The sequence below is a fragment of the Mytilus edulis genome, chromosome 3 (genome assembly GCF_963676685.1).
Source record: "Mytilus edulis chromosome 3, xbMytEdul2.2, whole genome shotgun sequence".
NCBI classification, from domain to species: domain Eukaryota; kingdom Metazoa; phylum Mollusca; class Bivalvia; order Mytilida; family Mytilidae; genus Mytilus; species Mytilus edulis.
In genome coordinates this window covers 85,081,105-85,101,319 of record NC_092346.1, presented here as the reverse complement: position 1 = coordinate 85,101,319, position 20,215 = coordinate 85,081,105, and positions in this window count along the sequence as shown.

The window sequence follows — 20,215 nt, the reverse complement described above, 5'->3', positions numbered from 1 at the left end:
GCTCTGCATTGTCGTTAACTTTTACAAAAATCTTCTCCTCTGAAACTACTGGGCCAAATTAAACCAAACTTGGCCACAACCATCATTGGGGTATTTAGTTTTAAAAATGTATCCATTGACCCGGCAAACCAACCAAAATGGCCGCCATGGCTAAAAATAGAACATAGGGGTAAAATGTAGATTTTGGCTTATAACTCTGAAACCAAAGCGTTTAGAGCAAATCTTACACGGGTCAACTTGTTTTTCAAGTTAAGATCTATCTGCCCTGTAATTTTCAGATGAATCAGACAAGTGGTTGTTAGGTTGCTGCCCCTGAATTGGTTATTTTAAGGATTTTTTGCCGTTTTTGGTTATTATCTTGAAAATTATTATGTATAGAGATACACTGTAAACATCCATAATGTTCAGCAAAGTAAGATCTACAAATAAGTCAAACATGACCAAAATAGTCAGTTGATCCCTTAAGGATAAATTGCCCTTTATAGTCATTTTTTTACCATTTTTTTGTAAATTTTTTTAAATTTTTGTAATCTTTTACAAACATTTTTTCCTCTGAAACTACTGGGATAAACTTAACTAAGGTAGCCATAATTGTTATTAGGGTATTGAGTTTAAAAATGTGTGCGGTGACTCAGCCAATCAACCAAGATGGCCGCCATGGCTTAAAATAGAACAAAGAGGTAAAATGTAGATTTTGGCTTATAACTCTAAAACCAAAGCATTTAGAGCATATCTGACAGGGTTAAATGGTTATGAAGTCAATATATATCTGCCCTGAAATTTTCAGATGAATTGGACATCTGTTTGTTGGGTTGCCGCCCCTCAATTGATAATTTTTGAGGAAATTGTGCCGTTTTTTGGTTATTATCTAGAATACTATTATAGATAGAGATAAACTGTAAATAGCAATAATGATCAGCATAGTAAGATCTACAAACACATCAACATCACCAAAACACAATTGTGTCATGAATCCATCTGTGTCCTTTGTTTAATATGCACGAAGACCAAGGTGAGCGACACAGGCTCTTAAGAGCCTCTAGTTTCTTCTTAAAATGCAGACTATTCACTAGATATATGAGCTTGTATGAAATTGTACCTATATAAATGTCATCACAGGGGAATGAAATTAACAAACATAACAAATAGATGCACTCTTTGAAGAACAATCATTCTGCATAGTATCAAGCAACATTGTTTGGATGCATCTTAGTCAATAAATTTTGAAATTATTAAGAAAATATAATACACGCCCAAAAGAAATAAATATAAACAACAACGTTTAAACCTATGATTGCGTTGAATAAAAAACGCAATTTTTATACGTGTGCATGCAACAAATTTCGTTGTAGAGGGGTCTAAATACAGCACAAATAGAGTGAAAATATATATTATAACAAAATGCAGGTCGAACCACTGATGTTCTGCTTACTGCCTTTGGCGTTTGCCAAATAAATTGATCACAAGGTGTAACAAAATGAATCTCTATATACATTTAATACAAAGTAGAAAACAAGAAATTTGCGGCAAAGATGGTAAACCACAACAAAAGGTGCTAAATTTTTAACACCATATCCGGATTTCGACAAATAATGTCTCTTCAGTGATGTTAGGGATCGAAAAGTATTTGGAAGGCCATTTAATTTACCTCAATTTAGGATAGACTTGAATATATATATAGAGAGAGACAGACTGGGAATAGCCTCTGTGAACGGGTGCGAGTTCATAAAGAACAAATAAAACACCCACAATACAGAAACTAGCCAATTAGTGCCCATCTTGACACTTGTGGTAAAAAACATTTTGAAATAATACCTTTTTTAAATGTAGACTGGATGAATCCTATCGAAAGTTTCATCACAACGTTCCGATCAAAATTAAATCCCGAGAACTTTTAATAACGAACAATGCCGGAGCGTCACAAACCTCCTTAACGACTTCACCAATAACGACGCCATATCAGTTATCCTGAAGAGTCCCGAATGGAAAGGATGAAATCGATTGAATGGAACTGTTAACTTTTTATTTATTTTACTATCTTATTTAATGAATATATATATATATGATTTTATATTTACGTTGTGTCATAGATTATTCGTTCAGTGTATGTTCACTTGTGTTAATGTGTCTTTTAATGGAGTTAAGCCATTTCAATTTATATTTTATAGTGTGTCTTTCTATGTTGTAATGTTACACTATTGCATCAGATAAGAGTGAAGGTGAGTACCAATTTAAACGTTTGACCTCGCTGCATTTGTTTTTACACGTCATAAGTTGGAAACCTATGGTCAGTGGTTGTCGTTTGTTGATGTGGTTCTTTAATGTTTCTCGTTTTTTATATAGATAAGACCGTTGGTTTTCCTGTTTGAATGGTTTTTGGAGCCATTTATAGTTTGCTGTTCGGTGTGAGCCGGTGCCGCGTGTTGAAAATCGTACTTGGACCTCTAATTGTGTACTTATTGTGACTTGTATAGAGAGTTTTTTCGTTGGCACTCATACCACATCTTCTTATTTATATTGGCTTTCAAATATCCGCCTTGCACATTCCTGGTGAAAATTAATCTGGAAATGCGCTTCCGACTCATGAAATTTTAAAGTTTTATTTTCATATTTTTAGAAATGACAGGTAATTGATTTTCTATTTGGGAAATATTTCGTGTCTATAGTTAAATGGTTACACCGCTTGTTTTTTTTTAATTAAACAATTTCATTTTACAAGTTTATAAGTTTGGATTCTCTATCTTTTAAACGAAACAAACTGAAAAATCTCAACCATAATAAATCAATATTTTTATATCAAATATATTACGTACTCTCAGTGATTTAAGTTTGCTTAAGTACACCTAACCCATATACGAGGGGGGGCAAGGGGGGTCCCAATAACAGCAAAACAGCAAATTGATTTGGCTTATAACAGATAACAAGGAATTAAAATGGACAAAAACAGATAACAGTAAATGAAATATTAAAAATAGTCGGGTCCTTGACAAATCCAGTATTTCTTATTACGGGTATAATCCTTTGAAATGAATTCCATTTTCTATGAACATGGTTTTTAGAGTTTTAGAGAAATATTTGGTATATTCTTGTCCGTCCGTTGTCAACATGTCGGACATTAACTCAAACACTCTTTAACCAATTTACATAAGACTTTAATTGGAAAGTGTTTATATCTATTGACGCCAGCTCCCTATCGTTTTTTTTATAAATTTTAGATTTTATGTTTCTGAGTAATGGGGTTTTATACAATAACATTGGTTGGGTTTTATTCTTCAGTTTTCTGATAATATCTCAAAAATCCTTTCACAAATTTGCAAGGAATTTTGGTGAATTGTTTATATCTATTGACATGAGCTCCCTTTCATTTTTTATAAATTTTGAATTTTACGTTTCCGAGTTTAGGGGTTTTATCAATTAAAAAGGTTTTTTTTTCTAGTTTTGGGACATATACACAAAAACGTTGTCAGCCGGTCTTATGAAACTTTGCTGAATTGTTTATATCTATTGTTATAAGCGCCCTTTCGATTTTTATTAATTTTCGATTTTATGTAATTCAGTTGAGGGGTTTATTTATTAAAAAAGATTGTATTTTCCAGTTTTCGGACAATAACTCAAAAATATTTTCAGCAGTTATCATGAAACTTTGATTTATTGTTTATATACATGATATATATTGACTGAAGCTCCCTTTCGACTTTGATAAATATCTGATATGACATTGAGAAGTTATCGAATATTTCAAAAAGGCGACGGGCGTATCATGCGCTCATGGCGTAGCTGTTTAATTGTTATAGAATACTTTTTTCAGCATTTATTGTTGTACAGTTATGGAAACATGCTTGTAATGTAAATTGAGAATGGAAATGAGGAATATGTCAAAGAAACAAAAATGATATCTAGTAAGAATTCAAGGGCAGTTATGGTATCAAAGTAGGTCCAATTGACATAGTTCTTGCGTTTGTTGCTACTAAAAAATGACCTAAAAGAGTTTGAATATTAATTTATATTCGCATTCTGACTTTTTTAAATGCCCATTTAATGAGGTGTGTGAATTTTTCAGAATAAGACTATGAGGCAAAGTTGTATATAGGGTAGAAAAATCAAAAGCACCAACTATATTTAAAGCATGCAATTAAGCAAGTACCTCGAACCAATTTTGACACTCCAACAGTAATTTATTCCACTATTTCCAAAGGCCTTATATGAACAATTTTTATTAGGTTTTTGATTGTACCAAGTCTACTAGTTAGTAGAATACATAGTAGCTTAATAGGGGAACAATGGCTTGAAGACGAAATAAATCTTTGTTTGTAATGAGTTATGTGCAGCGTCAGAACCCAGTACAATGTATTTGGTTCTGCTTTAAAAAGAGCTGAGTCTATGTACCATATAGTATAAAAGGTTAACTGGTTGTAAGGACCTAGTCCTTAATTGAGATCCTTGCTAGATATTCCTTTTTGCCATATTAAGAATTGTTCTTATTTAATATGTTCGTGCGGGAAACAAGGAACATTACTCCTCATACAAAGAAATAAGATAATCCTAAATAAATGTTCAAAAAAAAAAATGAAATTAATTACAAAGGATAATCATAAGATATACTGGAATTGTCCTGGATTTCACTTCTGTGATGGGTATAATTCTGTTAATGGAATCCTTCTGCGAATACGGGACCAACATATTAGTAGTGGTAGACTCCAATATCCAATGATCATCAATTTCTACCGATTTTGGCTGTCAAAAAAATGCTAACATTCCAATTTTCAATAACAGTTAACAGCAAAAACATTATCACAATAACAGATAACAAAAATACTAAAAGCCCAAAAACAGCTAACAATGAATAAGACAATAACAGCTAACAGCAAATATATTTTCAGAATAACAGATAACAAAGAATTAAAATGCCCCATAACAGCATAACAGCTAAACCCCTTGCCCCCCCTCATATACGTAACGTGTATTTTCAATACGCATATATGTTGTTTACACCACTATCACTGTTAAGTATTGTTTAGAAGAAATAGGCATTGAATAAGAAAATTGGTTTTTACCTTAGTTTTTATTTAATGAAATATGAATGCTGACGTAAAAAGTAAATATTCATTAAATCGTTAAGTTGGTTGCACTCTACCAGGATGTTTATTATAGCTTATGGTTTTAAACTCTTTTATTATTGTAGACATAATTAGAAGATTTTCAAGATAAGCGTTTACCTTATAATTCAGTTCAAATGGATCACTCTAAATAAAACATCTGTTTTGACTAAAATGTACAAAATTGGGGGAAAATATTTAAAACATATTTGTTTTCGGGTAGAAAAATAGTTTTTAAACACAAAAGCAAATATAAAATTCTTTGAGTTTCGCGAGAGATGACATTTTAAAAATAAAATTGTTTATATAATTAGGGTAATACATCTTTATTAAATTTCAGATAATATTGGTAAATTAATATTTTAGGTATCCAAAATTGAAGAACTAATCTGAAAGAAATATGAATTTATTTGAACAGACCTGACTATTTGCATTTTATACTAGAGACATAAATAGATTTGTTAACGTAATGAAGTCCTTATTTTGCGTTCCTTTTCATGTTGAGTTACGTGGCTGATAACATTAATCATGTATATATAAACATTATTAAACATATTGTACTATTTTATATTGTATTCTAATAAGCCAAAAAAAGTAATGCATATCTTAAAAACTACATTATTCTTTGCATTGTGTACAGCAATATATGAGCCCCGTCTGCATAACAGTGTACTTTACTTATGATATTCAATGGTTCGATGCCATTGCTTGTACACGTTTCGAACTGAGCGTACCATAGCCTAGCTTTGTTAATCATAAAATCATCGATTCTGTCATTTTCAGTATATTTACTAGTTTATCAATCGAAATATTAAATCTTTTGTTTTCGTAACACAAAGGGCCTGAGCTAGATTTGGTTCATCTTATTTCGAAATTTTGAATCTGAATGATCTTCAACTTCATATAAAAAAAAGTCTTAATGGAAAACTATACGTTCAAACCTATGATTGCGTTGAATAAAAACCGCATTCTTTATATGTGTGCATGTAAAAAACATTTCTTTTTAGAAGAGTCTAAATACAGCACAAACACCATTTTCCAAAAGACCAAAAAAGTGAAAAAGTATATTTAAACAAAACGCATTTGACTAACAGGTCGAACAAATAATGTTCTGTAACCCTGCCATTGGGTATCTTTCGTTCATTTTGTTGATGAATTCTAGCGTTTGATTTAATCATATTTCATGGACTTCCCCGTTTTATTAATTTACATGAAAGCTTGGTATTTCTGTTAATACTTTATTTTTATTTTTGTTTTGGTTGCAATACATTTTTGGTCATTGAAAGGAACGAGTGATTCATTATTACTTTACAAAACATCATTACAGCTTTACAAAACATTAACAGGAATAAGCCGAATCAAAATAATTAAACGTAAAACTGCAAATTACCTTTCAAATTGTATTACTCGTATAGATATTTTTTTAAAAGATGGTTAGCTCTTGATAAAAATCGTTAATTTTGTCAAAAATTGTAATACATGTAGAAGGTCTAATGCAGATGCATGTTCAATGAATGCCTTTCTATATAGATAATAGGCGGGATTGTACCATGACTTTACAGAGTTGTTCAATGAATGCCTTTCTATATAGATAATAGGCGGGATTGTACCATGACTTTACAGAGTTGTTCAATGAATGCCTTTCTATATAGATAATAGGCGGGATTGTACCATGACTTTACAGAGTTGTTCAATGAATGCCTTTCTATATAGATAATAGGCGGGATTGTACCATGACTTTACAGAGTTTTGGTTGTGATTAATAATTTGATTTAATTAAAATTACGATTGCTTTTTTAAAATGTGAAATAAAAGAAAACTCATCAAAGATACAAGACATACAACATTGTTCACCAGACGCACGTTCCTAAAACAGAAGCAACAAAATAATGTCAGCAAATCATATTAAAGCAATTTGGAACTTCCGGTATAACAAAGTCAGAAATATGACAGTTGTTATCAAATATTCTGATGTTTGTATTGCAGTTCAGTGTTTCTGTTGTTCTTCAGTTTTTCTCTTACAGTTGACGTGTTTCCTCGGTTTTAGTTTATAACCTGGATGGGTTTTCTCTTAATCAATTTACGACTTTTTTTAAAAACAGCGGTATACTACAACTGCCTTTATTTAAAGATTTTATAATCGAGGATTTTCTTATACGGATTAAACTAGTGAAAAACATTGTTATCAATAAAATTAACACAAATAGAAAAAATTCAAGGATAAAATATTTTCCTTCGTACCTCCTCCTTACAAACTTAAGGATGAGTTTAGAATAAAAATCTTCAAATGATATTAACTTCAATATGTTTGAATTATCGGGAACTTGAGATTTTTTTTACATTAAAAAATGCTATTGCTGTCTGTCAATTTCGACCGATGAATAACACATTACCGATTAGAATAGCAAGATGGAAACCCGTTTTAAAAAAAACTGTTTCTGCTGCCACGGTAACAATCGAAAAAATTGAGAAAAATTTTCGTTGAATCTTTTTGACGTACATTTGTTATTTATAAATATGAAGACTATTTAACCTCATATTTTATAAAACTTTATATTCGGTTAATTTTTCTAAATTTATGTTCTATACACGAAAACTAGTCCTGAAAAGGCCTGTTAATTAACAAAAAAAAATATTAATATCTGGCTAGAGACTTTAGTATCTGCTAGCTTTCAATAAGTTAAAATGGTGTCTGTCAGGGATGTTTGGCTTTATTATCCATTCAGCTTCTAGGGTTAATAACATCGTGGTTAATTTGTATGTTTTAAAAGTTTTTTTTATTATATTAAGTCATTATTAGCCAAGATAAAAACAAATACTCCAATATTAACAGATGATAAACGTACGAATTAATCAAAGGACATGTAATTCTGACGTCCCCCACTGTCAACCCTCTACCTGTTCATAAGAATGTGTGACATATTTTCGACCTTTCTAGATAATATAACAACCTTCACCTTCGAATTAGATTAATTTAAGTCGGGTCATGTGCACAGCACCGACAAAAGCCTATAGATAAATACTTAAGGTCATTGTTCAAGTTCGTTGGTCTGAATTTTGACGGCATATCTTTGTTAAATCATTAAGTCAAAACGTAAATGAATTATGAACAACATGTGTAAGTCACGTTGTGATCTGGTCCCAGAAAAGCACTGGACATATTATATTCTTCTGAATATATTTAACTTTATTTGTTGAATCAACCTGTTTGGAGTATCCAATGTTTGTATCAATACTGACAACAGTAGTATATAACGATGTTCGAGGGTAGATACAAAGCTTGGAAATCCATATGCATGAAAAAAATACATAAAAAATTATAACAAGATTGTTAATCTTAATATTCTTGACTAAGGCAAATATTGATAAAAAAAAAAATAGCATGAAACCAGTTAAGAGTCATTGGTAGAGTTTATTCGTTTAAAAACCACTAAAAACACCTTTGCAGATGAATTAAACAACTGGTCTTTTTCAAAACGGTAGAAATGCTTTAGAAAAAAAATAGTATCTGTGTGATGAGAATTAAGAATATCTGACCCCCTGTTTACAGCTAATGAAAATGGTCGTCAATTATGGCTTTGAGTTACGAATGCATTACTCAGAACCTCGATCAGAACACCACCAAAGATAACCAAAGATAACGCAATCAAGAATTCGCTTTACAAAAAGGTAAAGCGTTAGTCATATAGTATGATACAATTGTGATAATATTGCGACTGTTGGCAACTTGTTGAATAAAAGGTCACGTGGTACATACGTCAATGACAAAATTCACTAAATGACATAATACGTGCATAGTAGACTCTAGATAGTAGATGAACGTTTTGGTTATGTATATAGTTCGTTGAGGCCAATGGCAACTCAACAATTTGGATAATTCTCCCTTGTACATGTAAATTCTCTGTATTTAATAACACATTAATATTCGATATGTAATAAATAAAATTCTGTTTTACGTTCTGGTTTTGCATATTTTTTCCAATTGCAAGACCGTGGCTGCTCACCACCTGGAGGTGAAAGTACGATTTAATAGTGTCTATTTATAAGCACTTAATAATATTGTTTTAATCTAACATGGTGGTAAATAAAGATTGGTTCAAACTTATATTTATATATTGTCACTCAGTACATTTCCAAATTTAAAGCTGATTTAACCGTATTTAACAATATAATCGTGTGGTACAGTCTGATCTCAACTAAAATCTTATTTTCATTAAGTGGTGTAAAACTTCCATGTGTATTATCATTTCCAAACACGCGTGGTTTCACTATGACCGAATTTTTATGTAGGTTAATCTTTTAAAATTAAATAAAACATATCTTACTTATTACATATCAAATTTAAGTTAGATAAAACTACTTGTAGTTTACCTGTACAGATAAACAAATTAAATTAGACCAAATGTAACGTGACTAAATTTGTTAGCCCCGATGATACCATGGATATGCTTATGATTTAGTCGAAATAGTTTGCAACCACGTCAATGCACTTTATATTTTCCAAAACAAGTTCATCAAAATACATTGAGAGAATGATTGTTAAGGCATGAGACAAATTGATGTGTTTTTTTTCTTGTTGCAAGGCAATTCAATTTTAGCGTGATTCCCTATTCTATTTTCGATAACAGTTGTGACCTTGACAAAGGATTCTCTCATCTATTTTCGATTACAGCTGAGACCTTGACTAAATATCTAGATTATAAAAAGCCATTATTTTGCATTAACAGTTACTAACGCGCATCTGGCGTAAATACAAAATGTAATCCTGGTATCTATAATGAGTTTATTTAAGATGGTATATAAAAAAAATTAAGATGGTATATAAAAAAAAACAAAGCTATTATATTAGATATAGGGTTTTTGATATATGTGGGTTTATGATATATGGTTACAAGAGCACAATTGTTCGTAATTTATTTTCCATATGATATCATGCAGTGGTGTTCCATATCTTATATTTTGAAGACTACAGCAACTACAAAAATCAATGACAGCAGTTCCTGTTATCAATAATGTTGGCGTAGCATAACGGTGAAAATTTTATATTTGTATGGTCATGTGGCGAAAGTTTATTTTAAATTTAGTTAAAAAACAGCAACTAATTTTTCGCTTTATGGAAAAGCCAAATATCTAATGTTTCTCACTTGCAGAAATTCAATGTATTTTCTATTTCTTGTAAAATATGAATTCGATTTTCTAGATTTCCAAAACCTAATTGAAGAATCCTGCGATTAAAAGTAGGTCCAATCATATAGTATCCGACTAGAAGCCGTACATGTTTCTTTTCCGAGTACCATTTTTATGAAAACAAACTTGCAAAAATGGAAACATATACTAGTTTTCTCGTTTGGATTGTTTCACATTGTCATGTCAAGGCCTTTTTAGTCGACTATGCGGTATGGGCTTTGCTTTTTCCGTACGGTGACCTATAGTTGTTAATTTCTGTGTCATTTTGGTCTTTTGTGGAGAGTTTGGTCATTGGCAATCATAACACATCTTCTTTTTATATATAATTGCGCTGTTGAAACCATACATTGCTGTCTTTAGTCTTTACTGAGAATGTATAAATTTTAAACTTGACCATGTGATATAATTTAGTGCGTTAATGAGTATAAATGGAAAAAAAACACTTAACAAATTCCATGCATTCAAATTCAAAAAATTCCTAGATTGACACGCTCAAAACCAAACATTCGGCAACGTAAATATTCTGCAACATAAATAAACTATTTAAGCAAAAATGACATAAACAAAATAGCTGAAATTAGTCGCAAGGTTACGAAGGAGTTAAACCTTAGTTTCTTAAAATATGGATATAAAATAGAAAAGTTGGGATTTTTTCCACAACCTTAACGGCTTTCCGGTCTAGTTCAGTCATTCAACATACAGGACAAATTGTTGCAAAATTTAAAAAAAATTAAAATCCTGATATTGGCAAACCAAGTACACTTTCGTCGCTTTGCTGATGTGGATCTATACACAAAGCACAAGGCCTGATGTATACCCGTTAACACGATGAAAATAGAACATTTGATTAAATCAATCTACTTATCTGTATTCCCTATGGCCGTTAAGTCGCCCACATTTAAACGGAATTTGTCTTATATAGAGAATCTAATTGTATTTAAATGTAATGAGATTTTTATATTCTAGTTGTACAATTATATAATCCAATTTCAAAAGTTAACTTATATTCTTGGAATTCAATTGTTATTTGTAAAATTGTTTAACTTACATCGGTTACTACCAAGAACTTGTTGATAAATATTCCGTATCAACTTCACAAATAATACACGATGGTCTTGAAGTATAGATTTTGCGTACTGACGTTGTTTATCATCTTAATAACGTGTTATATTATTCTATTATTTGTCTTTATTAATATTACTTTTACTGTTAAGTCTGTTTTTTTAGATATCCTTTTGACGTAACTCTGTGCTTATGTATCCCATCATACTTTGAACCACAAAATTATTTTATGATGTGACTCTGTACATATGTATCTTGTCATACTTTGAATGACAAAATTATTTTATTTATTAACATTACTTTTACTGTTAAATTTGTTTTTTGTGATATACATTTGACGTGACTCTGTACTTATGTATCCCGTCATACTTTGAACCACACTATTATTTTATTTATTATTATTACTTTTACTGTTAAGTCAGTTTTTGTTATATCTATGTTAAGGGACTGTATTTATGTATCCCGTCATACTTTGAACGACAAAATTATTTCATGTCTACCTGTGCGAATTTCAAACGCTAAATTTTACACCAGTACTTAAAACCCTCCATCTTTTATGGGTGCATTTTACATAGATAAATAAAATCGTATAATATAAGCAAAATGAGGATGTTAAATTTGATGTATGCCTTTTTGTGCTTCTTCGTTACATTTGTTGTTTTTATAGTGATTAAGATGATAACACAATGTTGACTGCTGTACCCCTATTTTTGACCTTTTTACCGATTGTGTCTGTTTGTTTTGTTCACGCATCGGTGACAATATAATGAAATTTAATGCGACTGTCATACAAGTGAGAGGTTTAGCTAGCTATAAAACCAGGTTCAATCCACCATTTTCTACATCAGAAAATGCCTGTACCAAGTCAGGAATATGACAGTTGTTGTTCAGTCGCTTGATGTGTTTGAACTTTTGATTTTGACATTTGATTGGGGATTTTCCTTGGAGTTCAGTATTTTTGTGATTTTACTTTTTACAATAGTTAAATCAAAGGTACCAGGATTATAATTTGATACACCAGACGCGCGTTTTGTCTTCATCAGACTCATCAGTGACGCTCAGATCAAAATATGCTCGTTTTATAACCCAACACGAGTAGGGGTACTTACTTCTCTTAAGTAGACTACTAAAATAAGAATAATTGAAAGGACAGGAAACTATTGTTCTGGTATTTTCCCTTAATCTGATTAATACTAGTGGATAACCATAAAACATGTAATTGCATCAAATTTAAATAATAACTTAGAACATTAGTTCAGCTTCGACTGTGCAGCTATCGAGTCAATCAATATGACAATGTCACAATCTTGATGATCAGTCTATCACCTCGGTCAGTACTCCTATTCCTAGTTCTACTGTACGTAGATTCATGGATACTGTCATTGAGTAGAGAATAATGTTTTTGATATAATAAAAATAACAAAATTTACCGTTAATATATCAATATTGTTATTTCTTTGGCTACAATGAACATATGGAAATGTTCAATCCTCCACATTTTGCATTAAAGTTTGATGTAAGTCGATAAATAGCAGCTTACAAATATGTGTGTGGGCGTGTATTACTCTTAATGAGAAACTCATTCTTTTTCATATAGAAGATAAGCGAAAGATACAAAAGGAATAATTAAACTCATAAGTTGAAACAGGCTGGCTGTACCATGACAAAAAAAAAAGAAATTGGACCAAAAGACAAACCTCGAAACAAACAACAGTATTTAAACCAAGGTGATTCAATCGTTCATTGCAATCGGATACCATAAATGTATCATGCTTTTAAACAACATACGGTAAAATCGATGAAAGACCCCTCTCCTTAATTATTGAAAACTATCGTTTAGCATTAAGAATAATATCTTGGTGTACATAAGATACACCCATTCGAGCTAACGCCTTCAAGGTGAATATTATACATAGCTTACACCATAGATTACAAAAAATAAATAATGGCAACGATTTATTACGGGGAAATATCATAGTCAACAAATTACCAACTTATCAGAGAATAAAAACTTATGACCAAATAAGTCGTAAGCCGGATTTGGTGTATCTGATTTACGCCAAGATTTTATGGGTAATGCAAAGGGATTATATTTGCATATTTCAGAAGGGGGTTTCATCAATTTGATCTTATTTTATGGTAAAGCATAATAATTGAAGGGTATTACATTTAATGATTTCAAATGCATAGATACTTATTCGTAATGCGTTTTTTTTTTTATTATAGAGTAACGGTAGTATTGTCATTTTATGGATATTTTTTAAAAATATAATCATATAAGCAGGAGGTTTGGATAGCCATTTAACAAGGTTCAACCCACCAAATATAATGTCCTGTACCAAGTCAGGAATAAGGCAGTTGTTATCAAGTAGTTCGTTTCTATGTATGTTAGCGTTTGGTTTTGTTGCATATCTGTGTTCCTGTTGTTCCTTTGTTTTCCTCTGCATAGTTGATGTGCTTGCATAGTTGATGAGTTTTCCTCTGCATAGTTGATGTGTTTTCCTCGGTTTTAGTTTGGAACCCGGATTTATTTTCTCTCGGTCGATTTTCATCGGTTACTACTGCTGCTTTTATTTACGGTTTTTAAACCATATTTTTACAAAATACAATTGGAGACAATTTAATTAGACTTAGGATAGTGTTTTGGCTTTTTGACTTGATAATACGGGTATTGCAAATGTGTCAACGCACCTGTCATCACCTCATTCTTCTTTTGTCGCCATGATTTTTCTTCAAACTGATTAATGAGATTCATCATCGTCAAACTACTGTGGGCGTAATTTCTGGTGTCTTTTTGTAAAATCTAATACAAATGTAGCCTTCAAAGTGATTTAACTTGAAAGAAAAACGACAAAAACATATATCAACTGCGAACCAACAATTATTATTTTTCTGTTTTGCAAATTCATTCCTTGTATGCCATAAAATACATTGGACAAACTTTTAGACTGCAGCTTTGATAGTGCATATATCATATGCATACTCAGTATTTATGAAACAGTGTTCATCCTAGTTATTATTCCTCATAATGTTAGCTCCCTCGAAAACGCCGTCTGTGCTGTTAAAAAGTTGTGGTTGATATACAGTTTGTACTGGTTAAAAGATGCATGCATATGAAGAAAGTTAATATGATTTTTTTTTCTAAACAGGCTGGTATGGAAAAAAACTTGGCCTATAGCATAAATAAAGAAATAACGTTCTTAATCACGCTGTGTCATACCTATTGGACCTTGTATACTGTTTCCTTTACTTTTGTAGAATATTTTGGGATCGATGCATTCTGATATTACCTGTAGTTTAAGTTTATAAACCATTGGATCGAAACCCATTACTTCTGAGCCATTCGATCGAACCAATGTATCAAAAGACTAGGTCGTTGGATTGCATTCCCGAGCCAATGCACTGATGGAAAAACTTTCTGACATTTTCCATAAATCAATTTAATTCTATTTCTAACGTTTTGTGATTTGTCGGCATCATCTCAAACACACATTCCGCAACAAAAATAAACTAGTGTTCGGATTATGATTAGGTCTGTTTTGTTTTATTTTATACCTGCAAAATAAATTGCCTTGTGGTTTAGTTTGTGGATATTTAAGCCAAACTAATCATAGCAAATCTATATTTAACATTATATATTATTTACTTTCCCCTGCTTGACATTTAAATACTATTTGAATACTTTACCTATTTACCTAGCGATGTCTTTCTCAAACAACAACACAAAACCTATTTCTCAACCTCTTCAGACGAGTGCATAATTCGTATATCAAACATACTTATCTAGCCGTCCTTCCCCTTGTCAGAAAAAATATTATGTAACAGCAGCTGTTAAATATAACATTACTTTGCCAATACGCATGTCCCTTTACTTATGATGAATCAATGTATTGACATTTCTTCTCCGCCAATACTAAATCATGTGATAGCGTGTTATTGGTGTCCTATTTACCCCAGTTGCACTGTAATAGCGAATGACCTTTACAGCAGCCATATTGTTTCGTTCTATTTAAGGCTTCCACGTAAAACATGTCTAGGTGATTTATTTTGCTGAGTTGTTTGTCACGAAAGGTGAAGGACGACTGGTAATTACCACTCCCAAAGCGTATTATCGGAAATCCGCGGCACGAAGCTGTGTAAAGTCACGTGGCTTTGCTTGTTTTGCAAATCAATACTGCTGTAAATGTCAGTGTACTTTGGGGTGCAGTTAAAGGGAATTCATATGAGGTTAATAAGGGATGAATTAACATATATAAGCCGACAAAATATATCGATTTTATTTATTTAAATTTATTTGATTATACGACCGTTGTCATAAGATTTGAGCACATATGTCATTCAAATATTTTGGTGTAGAGATAAATTAATACACAGAAGAAGAACATTGTTTTATTTTTACTTTACAATAAATAAACAAACGGAAGATTAAGATGAAAAAAGAAGACTTTTTTCGCTCAAAGTAATGGGTCTATTAGAAGAAATATGGTTATTATATCTATGATGTCATTTACTAGAGATTAACAAAGAGGTCCTTAAGAGGGAATAACAAAAATATATACCGTCTATTGAATAATTTACAGTATTATTTTTAATAAACATTACCTATGTACAGTCCATTCTACTTTCTTATTTTATGTAAGGATTAATGCTCAGACCAACTATTAATTTTTTATTGCATAGAAATATGTAAGATGGTGGGACTTTAAGGAAGATGAAAGATTATTCCCAATTATAACAGTATATATATGTTAAAGCTAATAAAGAGTGGTAAATCCCTCTCTGAACATTCTAGTAATGCATTATGGAATTTAAGTGTTCAAATTATTCAAGTGTCCACTCTTCGATGAAAATTAATAAACACTTTTCCTTTATCTACTTTCTTCAAATTAATGGTACTATCAAACGTTCAATCATGCTAGCTTTTTTGGGGTCTAAAATTTTACGAATTTTGCTATATTTTCATGATTAATTCTCCGTTAATATTCTGTACATTTGGAAAATGTAATAATTTATACTTTGTACATTTTAATCTAGAACCACATAGTTTTTGTAATACTTCATTTCTGTATGTCTCAAATGGTCCTTAGCGCACCTCATTCATTTTTATAGACATTTTTTTCTCAATATTGGATGTCATTGTCTATATATAATTTATAAATTGGCATGAGATATACACCGCAAGGAAATATTGATCAGAAGATCTATAGTCTGTTTCGCATTTTAAAAGATCGACATTTCATGATAATGAATTCTTGTTTTAAAGTTTATCGACATGTTCTAATTTGATCTCTGATTTACTGTTCAATGTGCCTGGTCGGTTAAATAGTTCACAATTATAATTATGCAATCGTCGTATTATTCAATGGTTTAAGATTATAATGAATCAAACACGGTATGCGAGCAAGAATTAATGAAAATAACAAACCTACATATTCATTAAAAAGGTAAAACATATAGTGGTCAAAGTAAATCAAAAGTAGCAAAATGGTTTAGTGTTCGAACATATAGAGGAAAAAACGTATACTATCAATAAACATGAACACTCGAATTTTTCGGCAGTGATCTCTACAAAAAAAAATCGCAAGGGTTCCGCGGAACCCGGAAACCAGTGTCTCGCCTACTTTTGCTGTAAATTGCAGGCAACAAAAATGAGGGAAAAAAAACAATAAAAATATTCCGCTTGATACTATCTTTTGATTGAAAGAAGCTTCTGTCCAAGTTTGGTAAAAATCCAGGATAGTTAATGAAAAATAATTTAACAATTAAATGCAGACTGGATGTAATGTTAACTGGAATAAAAACTTAGTCCATTTATAAGTAAAATACAGATACCCAGGTACAAAGTATTAACAAAATTTCCCTCTAGATACTAGCTTTTGATCATAAACAAGTTTCTTTCCATGTTTGGTACAAATTAAAAATAGTATAAGAAAGTCATCAAAATTTTTAAAAATTTGAGTGAATTTGTTGATTCCTGACAGAAAATCCATTTAAAGTAAAATACGGAAAAAAATGAATTTATCCGTTTTACAAATTTTACTTCTGGATACTATCTTATCATCATAAACAAGCTTCTGTACAAGTTTGGTACAAACCAAGGATAGTGAAAGAAAGTTATTAAAATTTTAAAGACTTTAACCACAGAGTGAATGTAATGTTTTCACGCAGAAAAACAAAGTCCATTTATAAATAAAATACGGAAAAAATGGAATTTTAATTTTACAAAATTTACTTCTAGATACTCTCTAGCTTCTGTCCGAGTTTGGTAGAAATCCAGGATAGTTTAAGAAAGTTATTCAAATTAAAAAAAACACAGAGTGAATATTATGTTTCCCTGCAGAAAAACAAAGTCATTTGACGTGAAACTGTACTTAACTATCCCGTCATACTTTGAACCACACCATTATTTTATTTATTATTTTTACTGTAAGTCTGTTTTTTGTTATATTTACTTTACGTGAGTCTGCATTTATGTATGCCGTCATACGACAAAATTATTTTTATGTCTACCTGTGCGAATTTCAAACGCGCAATTTTACACCAGTAATGAAAACCTTCTTTCATTTATGGGTAGACTTTACATAGATAAATTCAGCCGTATAGGAAAAGCAAAATGATAATGTTGAATTTGATGTATGCCTTTTTGTGCTACTTTGTTACATTTGTTGTTTATGTAGTGATATTAAGATGATAACACAATATTGACTGTTGTACCCCTATTTTTGACATTTTTACTCTTTGAGTATGTTTGTTTTGTTCATGCATCGTTGACAATGTAATGGAATTTGATGCGACTGTCATACAAGTGAGAGGTTTAGCTAGCTATAAAACCAGGTTCAATCCACCATTTTCTACATTAGAAAATGCCTGTACCAAGTCAGGAATATGACAGTTGTTATCCATTCGTTTGATGTGCTTGGACTTTTGATTTTGCCTTTTGATTTTTGATTTTCCTTTTTGAATTTTCCTCGGAGTTCAGTATTTTTGTGTTTTTATATTTTTTTTATAAGTAAAATACGGAAAAAAATGGAATTTTATTTTTATAAAATTTACTTCTGGATACTACCTTATGATCATAAACAAGCTACCAAGTTTGGTAGAAATCCAGTATGGTTTAAGAAAGTTATTAAAATTTCAAAAACTTTAACCACAGAGTGAATATTTGTGGACGCCGCCGCCGACGACGACGACACCGACGACGTCGGAATGTAGGATCGCTTAGCCTCGCTTTTTCGACTAAAGTCGAAGGCTCGACAACCAGAGTTGCACGTGATTTTAGTAAATTAATATATGAACTATCCTGATTCTCATACGACTCTCTTGTTTCGACAAGTGGACATATCTGCTGATGTTGCCCATGTGGTGAAAATCAAGCAAAACTTAAAAGTTAACGGAAAAACTTCTTCGATTATTTTTAACACTTTCATGATAACATGCATCAGTATTTTTTGTATTGTCTAAGCAAATCTTATGTTACTTAATTGTATCTTCCCAAAGTAGCCCTTGCAGTGGAGGCAAGCTTAGGATTGACATAAACCAAAAGTAGTATTATAAAGTAAGAAAATACAATAAGGGTCAAAGGCCCCTATTTGGGCTTTTAATTTTTGGTGACAAGTGTTTCCTTGTGGTTTTTTTTGTTGACCTATAAAGCGTTGACAATTAAATCCAAAATCTGCCAAAAATGGAGATTTGGTAAAAACTGTTTACACCACTGGGTCGATGCCACTGCTGGTGGACGTTTCTTCCCCGAGGGTATCACCAGCCCAGTAGTCAACACTTCGGTGTTGACATGAATATCAATAATGTGGTCATTTTTATAAATTTCCTGATAACAAAACTTTGATTTTTTTGAAAAACTAAGGATTTTCTTATCCCAAGCATAGATTACCTTAGCATTATTTGGCACAACTTTTTGGAATTTTGGATCCTAATGCTCTTCAACTTTGTACTTGTTTGGCTTTATAAATATTTTGATATGAGCGTCACTGATGAGTCTTATGTAGACGAAACGCGCGTCTGGCGTACTAAATTATAATCCTGGTACCTTTGATAACTATTAACCAAATATTTTGGATTTCAACCACATTAACCTCGAGACATTAACGCCTTTCAAGCATAGAGGACATAATTCGACAAACTTAAGTTATTCTTATCATATCGAGGATTTGTTAAAACAAAATGTTCAAGTTTGTTGTCAGCTCATGCAATTTACGTTTTGAGTACATTAACAATGAAAATTGACCTGTTTCGTTGAATTTGATGAAAAAATAATTTTGTGCAAATTTTTTCGTCTTCCAAAACACAAACATACGTAAATTTCAACACCCTAATAAGACCTCTTTCCTATATTGCCACTGTCTTGGCTAAGATACATAGTGATTATGGGCATTAAATCAAGTCTGGTTAAAACCAGTCCCACTATCCACAGACTGCATTAAATTCTAACTTAAATTTATGCTAGAAGTATGGACCCTTGTGGGGTCTAATTAATTCTACATAGTTGTCTTGCGTATTGATCTGTTTTTTGTGGTATTCATTGTTCTCTGACATCAGCTGTAACTGAAGTTACATAAGCTATCAAAATGCACATTTTGCGAAAGAAAATTTTATACCGTAACTTTTATGACTACCACCTGTTCGATTCCACTGCTGCTGAACTATAAGTAGTAGAGGGTAACACAAGCCCAATAACAGCCAGTACATTTGAACTTGCATGAAGATACGAATACTGTGTTTCTGATATTTGCTGTTATGATATTTTGGAAATCATTTATAATCAACGGGAAAATTTCTATTGTTATAGCTCTGCTTAATGGTTCGAATTCGGCTCTATATTTTGTTCTTTTTTATATTTTCAACTTCATATATAT